This window comes from Ovis canadensis, chromosome 14 (genome assembly GCF_042477335.2).
Source record: "Ovis canadensis isolate MfBH-ARS-UI-01 breed Bighorn chromosome 14, ARS-UI_OviCan_v2, whole genome shotgun sequence".
NCBI classification, from domain to species: domain Eukaryota; kingdom Metazoa; phylum Chordata; class Mammalia; order Artiodactyla; family Bovidae; genus Ovis; species Ovis canadensis.
Genome location: NC_091258.1, coordinates 74,753,246 through 74,769,918, shown reverse-complemented (window position 1 = coordinate 74,769,918; position 16,673 = coordinate 74,753,246). Strand labels below are relative to the sequence as shown.

Genomic DNA, 16,673 nt, shown 5'->3' with positions numbered 1-16,673 from the left:
ATTTTTTCATGTGGTTCCTATCTTTGCAAATTATACTTTTTCTAGATATTTTTATAGACTTGCTTTTCTACATACACCATACTAACTTTTCTGTGTTTCCTATTACAAGTTGCCACAAATTTGAGTACCTTAAACCAGCACAGATTTATTCCCTTGTTTTTTGGACACCAGAAATGTCCAGTATATCCAACAAATGCACTGTGCTCCTGCTGGATTCTGATCGCAATTCATTTTCTTGCCTGTTCCCAATTCTAGAGGACATGGTTAAATTACTTCCTTTGGCTAATGGTACCCATGTGTATTTCTATAACACATTCTCGGTTAATTATTGGGTTTGTTCAAATATCCTCCCATCATCTAGGTATTGCCTGAATCTGTTTTTAAACCAGGACTTCCTGTCACTATCATTGTTCATATACAATTTCATTGTACTTACCTTCATCATGATCTTGGTGAAATTCCCTTATATCAGCTACGTGAAGTCAGGGTATTCATTTTGTTTCTTGCTACATATTTAGAGATTGGAATCATTCCCCACTTAGACAGTGAATGAATGCCCTTTATGAATAGAGGTGATTGAAGTAAAAAATAGGCACCCTCAGTCACACAGTGAAATAAACGTGCTTATGAGCACAGATTTCTTTTTTCTTTTTGGTTAGAACGTTTTATTTAAAAAAAATTTTTTTTAATTGAAGGATAATTGCTTTACCAAATTTTGTGGTTTTCTAACATACATCAACAAGAATACAGCCATGCCCCTCCCTTCTGAACTTCCCTCCCATCTCCCTCACCATCCCACCCTTCAGCCTGTCACAAAGCCCTTGTTTGAGTTCCCTGAATCATAGAAATTCCCACTGGCTCTCTATTTTATATATGATACTCTAAATTTTCATGCTACTCTTTGCATACAACTCACTTTCACCATCCTCCCTTCCCCCATGTCCATAGGTCTGTTTCTACATTACTGCCCTGAAAATAAATTCATCAGTACCATCTTTTTAGATTCCCATATATATGCATCAGTATACAATATTTGTATTTCTCTTTCTGACTTACTTGACTCTGTATAATAGGCTTTAGGTTGAACTGACTCAAATGCATTCCTTTTTATGGCTGAATAGTACTCCATTGTATATATGTACCACAGCTTCTTTAGCCATCCGTCAAAGGACATCTAGGTTGCTTCCATGTTCTAGCTATTGTAAATAGTACTGCAATGAACATTGGGGTACATGTGTACCCCTTTAATTTTGATTTCCTCAGGGTATATATGCCTAGGAGTGGGATTGCTGGGTCATATGGTGGTTTTATTCCTAGTTTCTTAAGGAGTCTCCATACCATCTTCCATAATGGTTGTATCAGTTTACATTCCCACCAACAGTGCAAGAGTGTTCTCTTTTCTCCACACCCTCTCCAGGATTTATTGTTTATAGACTTTTTGATGATGGCCATTCTGACTGTTGTGAGGTGGTATCTCATTGTAGTTTTGATTTGCATTTCTCTAATAATGAGTGAAGCTGGTTTTAGAAAAGGCAGAGGAACCAGAGATCAAATTGCCAACATCCGCTGGATCATGGAAAAAGCAAGAGAGTTCCAAAAAAACATCTATTTCTGCTTTATTGACTATGCCAAAGCCTTTGACTGTGTGGATCACAATAAACTGTGGAAAATTCTGAAAGAGATGGGTATACCAGACCACCTGACCTGCCTCTTGAGAAATCTGTATGCAGGTCAGGAAGCAACAGTTAGAACTGGACATGGAACAACAGACTGGTTCCAAATAGGAAAAGGAGTACATCAAGGCTGTATATTGTCACCCTGCTTATTTAACTTCTATGCAGAGTACATCATGAGAAACGCTGGACTGGAAGAAACACAAGCTGGAATCAAGATTGCTGGGAGAAATATCAATAACCTCAGATATGCAGATGACACCACCCTTATGGCAGAAAGTGAAGAGGAGCTAAAAAGCCTCTTGATGAAAGTGAAAGTGGAGAGTGAAAAAGTTGGCTTAAAGCTCAACATTCAGAAAACAAAGATCATGGCATCTGGTCCCATCACTTCATTGGAAATAGATGTGAAACAGTGGAAACAGTGTCAGACTTTACATTTTTGGGCTCTAAAATCACTGCAGATGGTGACTGCAGCCATGAAATTAAAAGACACTTACTCCTTGGAAGGAAAGTTATGACCAACCTAGACAATATATTCAAAAGCAGAGACATTACTTTGCCGACTGAGGTCCGTCTAGTCAAGGCTATGGTTTTTCCAGTGGTCATGTATGGATGTGAGAGTTGGACTGTGAAGAAAGCTGAGCGCTGAAGAATTGATGGTTTTGAACTGTGGTGTTGGAGAAGACTCTTGAGAGTCCCTTGGACTGCAAGGAGATCCAACCAGTGCACTCTGAAGGAGATCAGCCCTGGGATTTCTTTGAAAGGACTGATGCTAAAGCTGAAACTCCAGTACTTTGGCCACCTCATGCGAAGAGTTGACTCATTGGAAAAGACTCTGATGCTGGGAGCAATTGATCAAATAGGTTCATCAGTACTACTTTTCTAGATTCCATATATATATATGTTAATGTACGACATTTGTTTCTCTGACTTAATTCTGTAACAGGCACTAGGCTCATCACCTCACTACAGCTCATCCTTTGTTCCTTTTTATAACTAATAGTCCATTGTATTTACACGTTTTCTGTATCTATTCATTTGTTGATGGACGTCTAGTTTGCTTCCACATCCTGACCATTGTGTAGCATCTCTGTACGGCCAGTTGTGCGTGCCTGTTTACATACACAGGCAGAGCAAGCTACAGTTATTCTGATGCTCCCCAGAGATATAGATTACTATGAGCAATACTGTTAATCCAGTTCTCCTAAGGCCAGTTCTTGAAACTGCCCTAGGCATACCCTTGGCACTGAATCAAGATGAAGCAGTTTATGGCATGGGTGCAGTCGGCTCATCATGCAGTTAGCATTTTTCCCTCTGGTAGCAGTTACCATATCTGTAAAACTCAGAAATGTGGAACTTCCTTTGTGATCCAGTGGTTAGGAATTTGCCTTCCGATGCTGGGGACATGGGTTCTGTCCCTGGTTGGGAAAGTGAGATTCCACATGGCACAGAACAATTAAGCTGGTGTGAGAGACCCCACGTGCCAATAGTAACAACCAGAGTAGTCAAATAAATATAAATATTTTAAAAAGAACTCAGAAATGTGCATCAGACAGTGAGACTGGTTCTTGTGTCCTAACCTTTGGATGCTTGAGTCTTTCTCTCGTGTCAGGGAGGGTCTGGAAGACTTCAGCTTTTCTATCCGCAAGAGACAAAAGAGAAAGACAAATACATATGGTATCACTGTATCTGTGGAATCTAAACAAAGGGTAAAAATGAACTCTTCAAAACAGGAATAGAGGTACTGACCTACAAAATATGGTTATCAGGGGGTAAGAAGTGGAGAGAGATGAGGATTAACATATACCTACTGCTATATATAAAGTAGGTAACTAATAAGGACCTAACATAAAGCACAGAATTCTACTGAATTCTACTCTGTAATGAGCTATAATGGGAAAAGAATCTAAAAAAGTACATATATGTGTATGTATAACTGATTCAATTTTCTGTATGCCTGAAACTAACACCATGTTGTGAATCAACTATACTCCAATAAAGTGTTAAAAGGAAAAAACAGTGAAGACATGGCAGGGGAAGAGGCGCTTTGTACTTGCGGGTGGCGTGGGGATGAGTGTAGAGTACTGCTGGGTTCCAAGAGGATTCAGGTCTTTTAAGGGGGTCAGGATAAATGGCAATGTTGAGGGACTCAGCCAGTTATATGTATATATCCATTCTCCCCTCAAACTTCTGTCCCATCCAGGCTGTCACATGATATTGAGCAGAGTTCCCTGTGCTATACAGTAGGATGTTTGTGTTTTATAAATGGGTTTGCTGGTATCGTTTTTTTTTAGATTCCACGTATAAGTGATATTTAATCTGTCTTTATCTGACTTATTCACCTAGTATGATAATCTCCAGGCCCATTCATTTTTATCTTTAATTTTATTTTTCCAACAGGGTTCAGTATTTCTTGAATAAATCACTTCAGTTTGTGTTTACTAGTTCAGATGTGCTAAATCCTCCACAGATCTATTCTTGGAATTTCCTTAAGACTTTCCCCCAGGTGTCTGGGCCAAACAGTATTAACTTAATACCTAGTCGATCCACATCTGTGTACACTGACTCCATGCCCAACATGAAGGACAATTCACATACAGCTTGCTTTCTCAGATCACAGAAAGCAGCTGACACTTTTTTCACTTTGTTAATCAAGAAAGCCATATTCTCACCGGATTATTTCTTCAGCAGGGCTCAGCTGGTAAAAGAGGAGATAAGTAGATAATTTAGTTACATCAGTATGACATTTCACTATTGTCTATAATCATGAACATAAAATCCACGATGCTGTGCAAAAATGTTTTTTCATGATCACCAGAGAAATGGCAAAATGGAAAATATTTTCTTAGCATTGATGTCGCAACCCATTTCCTATAGGCAAGACTAGCCTGCATGACCTCTTGTGAGTTCCAAAGGGCAGACCAGTTGCTTATCAAAGAAGGGTGCTTATGCCGGGTCAATCCTGTCTACTTTTGTTGGGCTCTCTGAGATCCCATGGACTGTAGCCCACCAGCCTCCTCTGTCCATGGGGTTCCCAGACAAGCATACTGAAGTGGGTTGCCCTTTCCTACTCCAGGCGATCTTCCCAGCCAGGGATTCAACCCAAGTCTCCTGTACTGGCAGGTGGATTCTTTACCACTGCACTGATTAGGACACCAAATCACTTAAGACCCTGCAGACACCCTAATCTTGTCAGCAAACCCATCCTTTTGCAATTTTATAATATCTTGAGTAAAGAAGAATACAATACTGTGACTGCCTTGATCCTTAGCAGACAATATAATCTCTCCCTACTCACCAGGGAGGGGGCCTAATGTGTTTCCTCCTAGCCTGGCAAATATATAAAGCCACTCTTTCTCCTCCATAACTCTTTGTATTTCAAGTTATTTGGTTTGGCATTGCAGAGAGTTAAGATTTTGCCATTAATATAACCTCTGGGATCTTGTTCAATTTAACAGCAACCCAGACCTCTGACTTCAAGATTCAGAGGAACATCTTTTAACACCTAATGGTGTTTTTACGATGTAACAGGACCAGACACAATACATCCCCAAAGAAACACGCAAGGCCCTTCACTGACATTCTAAGATACATACACCGAGGTTCTTGGGTGTTTGTTTTTTTTATTATTATTGGTTTAATATTCCTAATGTTCCATTTTTCAACTATAACATGTATTCATTTTTTTTTTTATTTTTCTTGGTGTTAAGGTTTATGATGACAGAGTTGAGCTTACTTCAGACCCTGTATTGTGTAAAGTAGCAATGATTAAAGAATTCTCCCACTGAACTTCTAGAAAGCGCCACTGGAGTTTCTGTGTTTCTAGTTGGACCTTCGCGTCGCAGGCTCCTTTTCTGTGTATCCGGGGTCTGAGATTCGCTAATGACTCTAAAGACTCTATATCCCCACGCCCACCCCACCACCCCAGCAAACTGAGAGACGTCTCCGTGAGCGACGAAGAGACTCCTCAGTTTTGAAGTCGCTCTCTGCTTTTGGTCCACTGAGACGCTGCGTTTGGCACCTCTTTCCTGCTTAAAACCACTAACTGACCTCACTGAACCTTTTGCTCTTCCTGCACCTCATAAAACTGTTCCGCGAGCTGGTTTATTCGCTCTGCAGCTTCGGCCTACCGCCCCCGAGCCCGCACCGCCCCTGAGACCCTCTCCCTCCCAGCCCCTCTGTCCTTGTGTCCCGCAAACCTTCCATTCATAGTGACCCTGTATGGGGGCAGGTGACCTGAGCCAGCCACGTGTCACCCATGGTTCTTGGGTCCCAAATTCCACCCGTTGGAATTTGGCTCTTGAGGGAGGGGGCCTTCTTATTTAGTCACCATCCCTGTGAATAGTGGGCGAGGGGGCTCATGAAAAGCAGAGACAGCGACTCCGAGAGAAATAGAAAATGGAGAAAAGCATGAGGGAGAAGCGATGGCAATGAAGAGGTTTGGTGGGGAACTTGGAAGAGACATCTTCACGAAAGAGAATAAGCACTCGGCAGCGGGTGGGGAAAGGAGAGAAGTTTAGAGAAAAGCAGGATCTCCGGAGTCAAGGTGAGCAGAATAAGTAGGTGTTCTTAAGTCAGTCTTTGCGAACCCTGTATCTCCCAGAGTTTGAAGTTCATGACTGTTGAGTCTAGGGATGCTATCTCACCATCTCATCCTCTGCCGCCCTCTTCTATAGCCTTCAAGGGAGAGGGACTGTAAATCAGGGCTCCCAAAGGGGGCGACAGTGGAGAGGCGGTTCACACAGAGCCCGCAAAGGAGATACAAGAGTTGGGGCCTTGGCTTACAGACCATATCCTGCTGGGAGAGAAAGGGGACTGTTAGCGATTGGAGAAGCTGAGAAAGGAAACTGAGAGGAAGCGTAGCCACTTGGGGTGCCAGAGAGTTGGGTGGAAGGAAGGGCAGAGATGGAGGAAGAAAGGCTGAAATATGAAGATTGAGGATCACCAGAGAGGTTGGAGAGAAAGCATCTTGACGGGGAACGGGGAACGGATGGCAGAGAGAAGCCGGATGGGAGTCGAGGAAGAAGTAGAGGAGGACAAGCATAGCAGGAGAGCAGAGGGGAAGAGGAATAGAGATGGAGAAATGAGTAGGGAAACAGATAAACCAAATGAAGTGGAAACAACTAGTGGGCAGGTGGGGGAGGGGACTGGATCCAGACGAGTGCTGAATTGGTTGGATAAGGATTATGAACACAGTACATTGGTTTTTGGCGTTAGAATCTAATAAATTTTAAACTTGTTTGTACAAATGCGAATGAGAGTTGCAAAACTTCCGTCTGTAGGGCTTCTGCATTTTCTAATTATTTGTATGAAAAGGTAGCGTCCATGTGCAGAGCCTGTAGTGGTGGGGGCTGCAGCAGTGACCTGACTCCCAAAGGTGGGTCAGCCCCTTCCCTTTTCCTGGTGTGGAATAAAAGTTATGGAGAGAAGTGGGGCAGGAAGTGACTGACTCTTACTACACAGTGCCTTTTGAAGAAACACTAAGCATGTTCTTTGTGATAGTTTTCCTTTTTTCCTTACATTTCTTTTCTTTTTTTTTTGTAGCTTGGGATAAAGATTGGTTCATTCAATAGCAGCTTTCTTGTAAACAGTCGTTCACTTCTGAAAGAGGAATTGATGGCCTCCTGTAATTAATTCGTGTCATTCTTTTCTAAATATGCTGTATTCTCAACTTTTTTTTTTGTACTTTGCATCATTATCATTCAATGAAAAAAATTTAACAAGCTGATTCACTTAAGGTTTCTTTCACATTTAGTTGAGGCCCATTTGCTGTTTCCTTTTAACATATCTTCACAACATTTTTTTGGTAACTGGTAATTAGTTATAGACTATTATGATGAATACTTTATAAGGATGTCAGTGATCTTTTATATTAACAGTCAAGACCTAATTTAAGCAGTTGGTGTGATATTCCATTTTCCTCTCTTATGTGATCTGGTAACTAGTGAGCTATGAGCTGATCTGATGATGCTTCCCTCAGGTCCAGAAACTGAGCAACATTGATCCCTGAAATGATTGGCCAAATTGGATGTGTGACTGTGTGTGGCATTTCTTGGAGGGAGTGCCCAGTTGTAGTTAGAGTTTGAAATGAATCCCAGTTTTGCAAAATGAAAAAGAATAGTAATGGAGGCAGGAACATAGGCTGAGAGTCTGAGAGGCAATCATGAGCCGTATTCTATGAATAAAGGTCAATGCTTAAAGTGAGATACATTATGAGCAGATGTTTTCTATGTATAAGGGTCAGTCTGCAGGGAGGCCTCCCACCCTCACTGGCTTCCCCGTGTCCTCAGGGCAGCATCCTGACTCCTCAGGTGGCTCCACAGCCCTTTGTCACCCTCAGGTCTCTGCCAGTGTCTCCAGCCTCATCCTGGGAGCTGACCCCGTTCTTATGGTCAGTCTGTCCTGGTCACGTTCACTTAGTCCTTGTTCATAAACACCAAAACCTTCTCTGTCTGGGATCTTAGTTTCTACGCCTGCCTTTGGTCATTAATCACTGTGGCTCTTGCTCTTTCTGTTCCTTCAGGTCTAGGCCAGCGAGGTCTCCCCGTTTCCTTCCCATATTCTGTCACGTTAATCAGGTTTACTGCCTCTATATTAATCACCCTCATCAGAAATGCCCTTGTCCTTTGATTATTTGGAGTCTTTCCTCTTTTCCCTTCATTGAATGATGCTTCAGTGACTCAAGTTCCTCTTCCTTGCAGTGAGATGGGTATCTCACTTGAGGTGAAGACTAGGACTGTGGGTTGGGCTGAAGAATTCTCAGGGGAGACAGAGGGGACAGGGTAGGTGATGATGGTTCCCATATCTGTTCTGGACATTTCAACTCTAATTGATCCTTTCCCTATGTGGATACTTCATTACTCAAAAGCAAAAAGATGCGGGGAGTCCTAATGAGCCGGCTAGATCTAGTGTCTTGAGGTGTCCCCATGTTTTAGTCTGCTGTGTCATTGCTCACTGCAGCCCCCAGGTCTTCTAAGCTCTGTCCACCTGGGGACCAGCTGCCATCTTGGACAGCAGCTCTGCCTTCCAGCAGTTTATCTGCTCAGAGCAGGGGATGCTGAGATTACTGTGGTTAGAGTAGCCAGAAGGTTTGGAATCCAAGGGGATATGAAGAAGTCTCCCTCCTTAAAGATCTGGGGTATCTTCCAGTTAGCTCTCAGTGGAGAGAACAGGGTTCACTGAGATTGAGGTCTCTCTATCTTTGTGACCTCTTTACTGAGCTCAATCCAACCAAATCTCAAAGACCTTTAAAATTTTGTAATGCCCCCAGTCTCTGACAGGTTTACCCAGGAGGGCCAGCTTCTTGGTCTCTGTACTGAGTGCCGAGTGTCCTTGGATTTGCAGCTTGTGGCAACTCTATTGCAATGCCCATGCCCATGGTCACTGCTCTTTAGCCTCTTATTCGGCTATGCCCGGAGAAGAGGTAGGAAATGGGAGGAAGTGAAGGGGAGCTTGTCGGGGTCTCTAGGAGGGTTGTGGGAGCAAGAGTGGGTCTCTGGATGAACACAGTGAATGGTTGTATGTGTGTATGAGAGACAGACATGCTTGTGTGATCATGGGGTGTGTGAAACTGTTGACAAGGGCAGTCTCAGTTCTGGCTGGAGGACCTCCATGTGGGCTTATGTTAATTGTCAGCTTGTGGAATGGTGGGCGTGCCAGTGTCTTAGCTCAGTTTCCCTGGACACAGATGCTGTGACTGAGGTTTGCGTGCCTGGGTTAATCAGGAAATGTGATCACACCTGTGGAGGAAGGAAGGACATGGGATTGGGAAGAAGAATGTTATCCTGCAGTGTGTTAGAAGCAAGGGCTGAGCTCAGCCCACAGGGAGGTCTGGGTGCAGGAGGATGGGCACAGTGGTCCCAGAGAAGAGGGGCGGGATCCAGGAGGTGCCCACAGCACCCCCTCCACACAGTGGATATTTGTGGTCTTTAGGGAGGGCGAGAATCAGTCTGCAACCCACAGAATAACTGTTGGTAAAATGCTGGAGATAAGTTCATGGGTTACTTTTAGTCTTTCTGTTATGTTCAGTTGCTACTGAAGAAGGTTTCAGATGGAAGGTTAAAAAAAGAGAACTTGGCGTGTTCCTTGGAAGATGTTGAAGTTGCACTGGGGAATGCGCACCAGCCTACACATCTGTCTTGTAGTATTAGAGTTTGGAGATAACAGTTTGGGGGCTGCTGGGGTCACTGTGACTGATAAGAAGATGTCTTGAATCTGGTTGGTGTTGGGGCATCTTCACGTGTATTATTCCATCATTAACGCAGGAGCTGTTAAGGCTTTGAACCTTCTGGGGATTGCATAGCAGGGTGGGTGGATTATTTCTGGGTTTCTGGGGAGTGTGTTGGCCCAGATGCAGGTTTGGAAGTTTCTTTCAGCCTTGAAGGGAAATAGTTGGCCCTCAGCTTTGATGGCAGAAGAATTTCGTCAGGGAGGGCCCTTAAAATCACATGATGTCGGGAAGGATCGTTCCTAGAATCCAAGAGTTGTCAGCTCCACAGCGGCCTATAGTACAGAGGCTTCTTCTGGACTCGATGCAGCTGCTGCTTGTTGCTGCCAGTGCAGTGGATTCCTCTACTGTTCTCTCTTTGTTTTTACAGATCACATACGTGTGCCACGTATGGGTATGATACAGATAACAGTTGTGAACGGTTGATAAGAATATGTTATCTAGAAAATTGTGCGGAGTTTCCTCAACATGCACAGGGTCTCGCAATCTCACTCAGAAATTTTAAAAAATGTTCTATATATTTGGCTTCATCTGAGTCCTGCAGGATCTTTGGTTTTGGTGCACAGACTCCGTGGTTGTGGTGCTCGGGCTTAGTTGCTCTGCCGCATATGGGATCTCCGTTCCCCCACCAGGGACTGAACGCACATCCCCCACAGGGCTCGGCAGGTTCTTAACCACTGGACCACCAGGGAAGTCCTGTGCAAAACCAGTGTTATGAAGGAGTTACCTGCACTGTTGTAACTGCTTGATTCACAACAGCCATTTGTTGTAGAAACAACCTGAATGTCTGTTATCAGCTGAATGGGTAATGAAACCATGAGTATATGAGACAGGCTGGGTCCTGGGACCTTTTACTGCAGTTCTTGCACCTGGATGAACGTCTCCTGGGGCAACAGACCACAAAGAAAATGTAAGAGACAAAGAAACTATACCCACATTCATGTGCAGTCAGAAGTTCTGAACAACAGAGAAAAAAGGGCCACAAACCGCTATTAGTTCTGAGGCTCCGGAAGCAAGGCAGGTCACGGCCCTGATCCACTGGGGGTGCTGAGGAGGGCAGATCACCTCAGGTTCCTTCCAGCCTTAACCATCAATCCACACCGACCTGCACCCCCAGTTAAGGGACCACATCACCCCCTTTCTTGGCAAGTGCAAGGGTACCGATTCTTATTCTCGCTTACCTTTAATGCAGCAGGCATCCCAATAAAGCCTTCCCTGAATTTCTTCTCTGCTTTCATGAACTATTTCTGTTGATTAAAGAACCCAAGGATCCAGGTTGGTAACAAGGAAGTATAAATGTTAGTCACTCATTCATGTCAGACTCTTTGCGACCCCAGGGACTGTACCCCGTCAGGCTCCTCTGTCCATGGAATTCCCCAGGCAAGAATACTGGAGTGGATTGCCATTTCCATCTCCAGGGGATCTATCCAACCAAGGGATCAAACCTGGGTCTCCTGCATTGCCGGCAGATTCTTTACCCTCTGAGCCCCCAGGGAAGTCCTGGTTGGTAACATACACTGAGGCAAACCCACACACATATATGTAATGACATATTATGTACCCATAAAGATGGAGATTTTTGTCACTTGGGACAACTTGGATGAATGTAGAGAATATTATCCTAAGTGAATTAAAACAGACAGGGAAAGATGTGGTTCCATTATGTAGAATGTAAAAAAAGTGAAACTCACTAGTACCAGACAGTGGGATGGTGGTTATCTGGCGCTGGGAGGTGGGGAGGTGTTGGTTGGAAGGGTACAGACTTTGAGTTGTAAAATGACTGCATCCTGGGGAGGTGTGTGCAGCACACTGACCGTAGTTAATCCTATTCTGTTACTGCATGCTGGGAATTTGTCAGGAGAGTACGTCGTCAGTGTTGTCACCACACACAGAACATGGGAATTTGGAGGTGATGGATGTGTTGGTTCGTGGATTGTGATAAATATTTCACAGGGTACACGTGTCACATGGTCACGTTTTATGGTATGTATATACATAACCTTTCAGTAGTCGGTTCTCCCTCATCAGATACACGCCTCAGGTTCTCATGTGGGCCTCACCCCAGGAAACTCAGATGGTTCTGATCTGGATCCTGCGTTGAGCACCAGGGCTCTTAGCCTCCACTTCGGAGACTGAGATCAGGCCCTGGGGGAGGGGAGGGCACCCTGCTCTGAGTGGGGCTGGACCAGGGCCTGCTGTGTGACCTGAAGGGCATCGTGGGGTCAGCAGAGGTGCCCCTTGCTGTGTACATGAGGCCTCACCAGGAAGGGGTGTGATCTGAGGGAAAGTGTGGGAAAGTCCAGTGTTGGTCTCTCTGTAGGAGTTGACCGTCCTGAGTCCCTCCCGAGACAGTGGCCACAAAGGACTGTCTGTTCCACATGGTGAGGGCTTCCCTCGGTGTGGGGTTGTGGCGCAGGAAAGGGATGTGTTGACCCTAAGCATTAAACAGCATGTTTTCCACTTTCATGATAGAACTGTGAAGACTCACGGACGAAGAAGCCCACAAGAGGAAAGAACAGGAGTCAGGCATGGCTCTTTCTCAGGTAAGGTCATATTCTCAGTGGATTCTCACACTCCCTTCCTGAAATGCCCTTCTCTGGACTCGCTAATCGTGTCTGACTCTGGAGTGTCCTGTCTGACTCCTGTACATGTACAGTCACCCGGGTTCCTTCCCTCAGGGCCTGGCGTCTCCACTTAAATCCCATCTAATTTTTTTTCTTTCTTTTCTGACCACATGATGCAGCTTCCAAGGTCTTAGTTCACTGAGTAGGGATCGAACGTGAAACCCTGCAGTGGAAGTGAGGGATCTTAACCACTGGACCATGAGGGAATCCTCCAACTTCACTAATCTCGATTCAGTATTTTCTTAGTGGAACAAAATAATAAAGTTTGGAGTTTGTTAATCAGTACATACCTAAAATTAATGATAAAAATCACATTATTATTTTAAAAATTTATTTCTTTCCTGTACTGTGTCTTCAGTGCTTCAGTGTCTTTTCCCTGCTTCTGGCGAGTGGTGGCCACTCTCTGGTTGCAGTGCACATGCTTCTCATTGCAGTCGCTTCTCTTGTCTTGCAGCCCAGGCTCTAGAGCGCGCCGGCTTCAGTAGTTTCACCTCCTGGGCTCTACAGCTCTGGCTCACGGGCTTAGTTGCCCCTTAGCATGTGGGATCTCAGACCAGGCAACAACCCGTGTCTTGCATTGCCCAGTGGATTCTTTACGAGTTACTAGTAGGGAGGCCCTCATATTATTTTTAAATACAGGTATTTTATAGAGATTGGACGAAATCTTCTGTATATTATTTTCTGCTTGTATTACTTTTTTTTTTTTTTTTTGAACTAGAATAAGATAATATCGAGGACTTCCCTGGTGGTACAATGGTTAAGAATGTGCTTGCCAGTGTAGGGTGCACGGATTCCACCCCAGGTTCAGGAAAATGCCTCAGAGCAACTAAGCCCATGGGCCACAACTACTAAGCCTGGGCCCTAGAGCCTGGGAGCCATTACTATGGAAGCCCACACTCTCTAGAGCCTGTGCTCCAAAACAAGGGAAGCCACTGCAAGGAGAAGCCTGTGTACTGCAGCTGCAACTAGAGAAAGCCCACTCACAGCAACAAAGACCCAACGTAAGCAAAATAAATGAGCTTTGAAAAAGAAATAGAATGTTGACAAAGTTACTGAATGAAGAAGTAAAATGAAAGAAGAGAATGGGAACCCACTCCATATTCTTGCCTGGAGAATTCCATGGATAGAGGAGCTGGTGGGCTGCAGACCATGGAGTTGCAAAGAGTCAGACATAACTGAATGACTAACACAAAGTTACTGAAGTACAGTTAATTCATTTTTAATGTCCCAAAGATCCCGAAATACGCATAAATAAAAGGAAAATGTGAGTATCATTCCAGAATGAGTCAAAGGGCAACTCTTTAGAGAAGGAAATGGCCACCCAGTCCAGTGTTCTTGCCTGAAGTATTCCATGGGCAGTGGAGCTGGTGGGCTGCCATCAGTGGGGTTGCAAAGAGTGTGGCATGAGTAAGCAGGTAAACAACAACTTCCACACACAGCAGATTGAGCTCTGAAAAAGAAATCTAGCGTCTAACTTTCCTCCTGCAGATTCTTCAGTGACTTCCAGTAGCTTTTGGAATAAAGTCCTAAATCCAAAGACCTTGTAGAAAGCAGCATCTACCTGGCATCACCCACCTTTCTTCTGTGTGTCCCAGTCACACTGACTGGCTTTCTGTTTAGTAAATATCTTCCTGCCTCAGAGCCGGCCCTCAGGCTGTTCTTTGTCCTTGCAACACTCTTCCACTTCCCACCTTGCCAATCCTAAGTGTTTCTTCCTCACAGAGACCTTGTCTGATTTATCTTTGTAGGTCAAGACTTCTGTTGAATCTTCCCTTAGCACCAGGCCTGTTTCAGAGCACATATGACAATACTAATGCTAAAATTATGGATGAAATTGGCCGGCTGGCTGCTTGAATGGAAGCTCCATCACGTTCACTGCTGTATGCTCAATTTGAGGCACAGAGTTGACGCTGAGTAAATTTTGATTGAATGAGAGAAAAACATAAAGGGAACTCTTGTTTGTTTACGCATGCATGCATGAGTGCATGGATGTGTAACTCCATGGTTTTATTAGAAGACATTATCTCATAAATATGTTTTATGCTTCGTAGCAGTTGCAACTGTATCTTAAGTGTATTCCATGGCCTTAAGCTTTTTCTGCCTCATCATAAGAATGATATTTACATTGTGTGGGTTGGCGGGGAGAGGGTGTGACCCTGCATAGTGACCATTTATGCTGTTCCATTGTATTTCAGATTCCTTGAATTTGTTCCACATATTCTCAGGGAACTCTGTGGATGGTCTTTATGCTCTGTTACTTAACTCTTTGATTCCTTAGGTTCAGTTGTCACTCCCAACCACCTGAGCTCAGAAGCTATTGCCTCATTGCTTAAGCATTTGACCAGAGCAATTTCTTAAAGTGACAAAGTTTTCTCCCCAGTAAGATGGACACAGATCTTTCTCTAATGTGCTATTATGTTGGTGACAAGTTCATCCGTGTGAAGTCTTTAGAGTAATGCTCAGTGTGTAGGAAATGCTGAAACACCTGTCATCAGTGTGATGATGTCATCATCACAATGTGTGTCCTTTTAAAGCCACTGTGGACTTTGTAGTCTCTGAAGATACCAGTCTGGCTGTAATTCATCTACATAGTGAATGTCACTCAGTGTAGAGTGTAACACTTCTGCATAGACAACCTATTGATTGAATTTGTTTTTGTATGTTCTTCATGGAGAATTCATACTGGACAGAGACCTTACATATGTAATAAGTGTCAGAAAGCTTTTAATGCATGTTCAGACTTAACTAGACATCAAGCAGTTCATACAGGAGAGAAACTGTATAAATGTGAAGTATGTGGAAAAGCCTTTAGTCAAAATGCAACACTTACCGTTCATCAGAGAATTCATACTGGAGAGAAACCATATAAATGTGATATATGTGGCCGGTGCTTTATTCAAAATGCACACTTTGGGATTCATCAGAGAATTCATACTGGAGAGAAACCATATCAATGTGCTGAGTGTGGAAAAGCTTTTAGTGCATTCAGACTTAAGTAAACATCAAGCACTTCATACAGGAGGGAAACCATATAAATGTAATTTATGCGGCAAAGCCTTCAATCTCAGGTCTTATTTTACACTCCATTGGATAATTCATACTGGAGAGAAACCGTATCAGTGTGATGTATGTTGCCAGTGCTTTAGTCGAAATTCATAGCTTAGGCATCATCGGAGAATTCATACTGGAGAGAAACCTTACAAATGTAATGAGTGTGGCAAAGCCTTCAGTCAGAGTTCAGGCCTTAAAGCTCATCAGAGAATTCATACTGTAGAGAAACCATATAAATGTGATGAGTGTGGCAAAACTTCTAGTGCACATCCAGACTTAACTAAACATCAAGCAGTTCACACAGGAGAGAATCCATATACATGTAATTCATGTGGCAAAGCCTTCAGGTACAGGGCTTCCTTTGCAGTTCATCACAGAACTCATACTGGAGAGAAACCATACAAACGTGATGAGTGTGGCAAAGCTTATAGCGCACGTTCAACCTTTATTTACCATCAAGCAATACATACGGGAGAGAAACCATATAAACGTAACTTGTGTGGCACAGCCTTCAGATACAGGACCGACTTTTCAGTTCATCAAATAATTCATAATGGAGAGTAATCTTACAAATGTCCTGAGTGTGGCAAAGTCTTTAGTAAGAGTCTAGTCCTTACAGTCAATCAGAGTTCATACAAAAGAGAAACCATGTAAATATGGTATGTGTGCCTTACTCAAATTGCACACCTTGGAATTAATTGGAGAATTCATACTGGAGAAAAATCTCACAAATGTAATGAGTGGCAAAGCCTTTAGTGCATGTTCAGCCTTAACTGACCATTAGGCAGTTCATACAGGAGAGAAACTAGACATGTAATTTATGTGCAAAGCCTTCAGTCACAGGAATCACTTTTCAGGTCTTCTGAGAATCCATACTACAGTGAAAACTTACAAATGTGATGAATGCAGTAAAGCATATCATCTGTTTGACCCTCAGAAAAGTCACACTGGAGGAAAACCACACAAATACATGTGGCAAAGCTTTGATTCTATGTTCAGACTTAAGTAACCATCAGGTAATTGATTCTGAATTGAGATCTTACCCACATCGTGAATGTGGCAGGTGTTTGTTTTGGAAGGCATTCATTTCTTACAAAG

The 16,673-nt window shown here is 43.5% G+C and overlaps 1 pseudogene; it reads left to right on the top strand.

Moving 5' to 3' along the window:
* The first annotated feature begins 10,123 nt into the window (after positions 1-10,123).
* On the top strand, positions 10,124-16,452 carry LOC138419625 (zinc finger protein 665-like; annotated as a pseudogene).
* Positions 16,453-16,673: the final 221 nt, after the last annotated feature.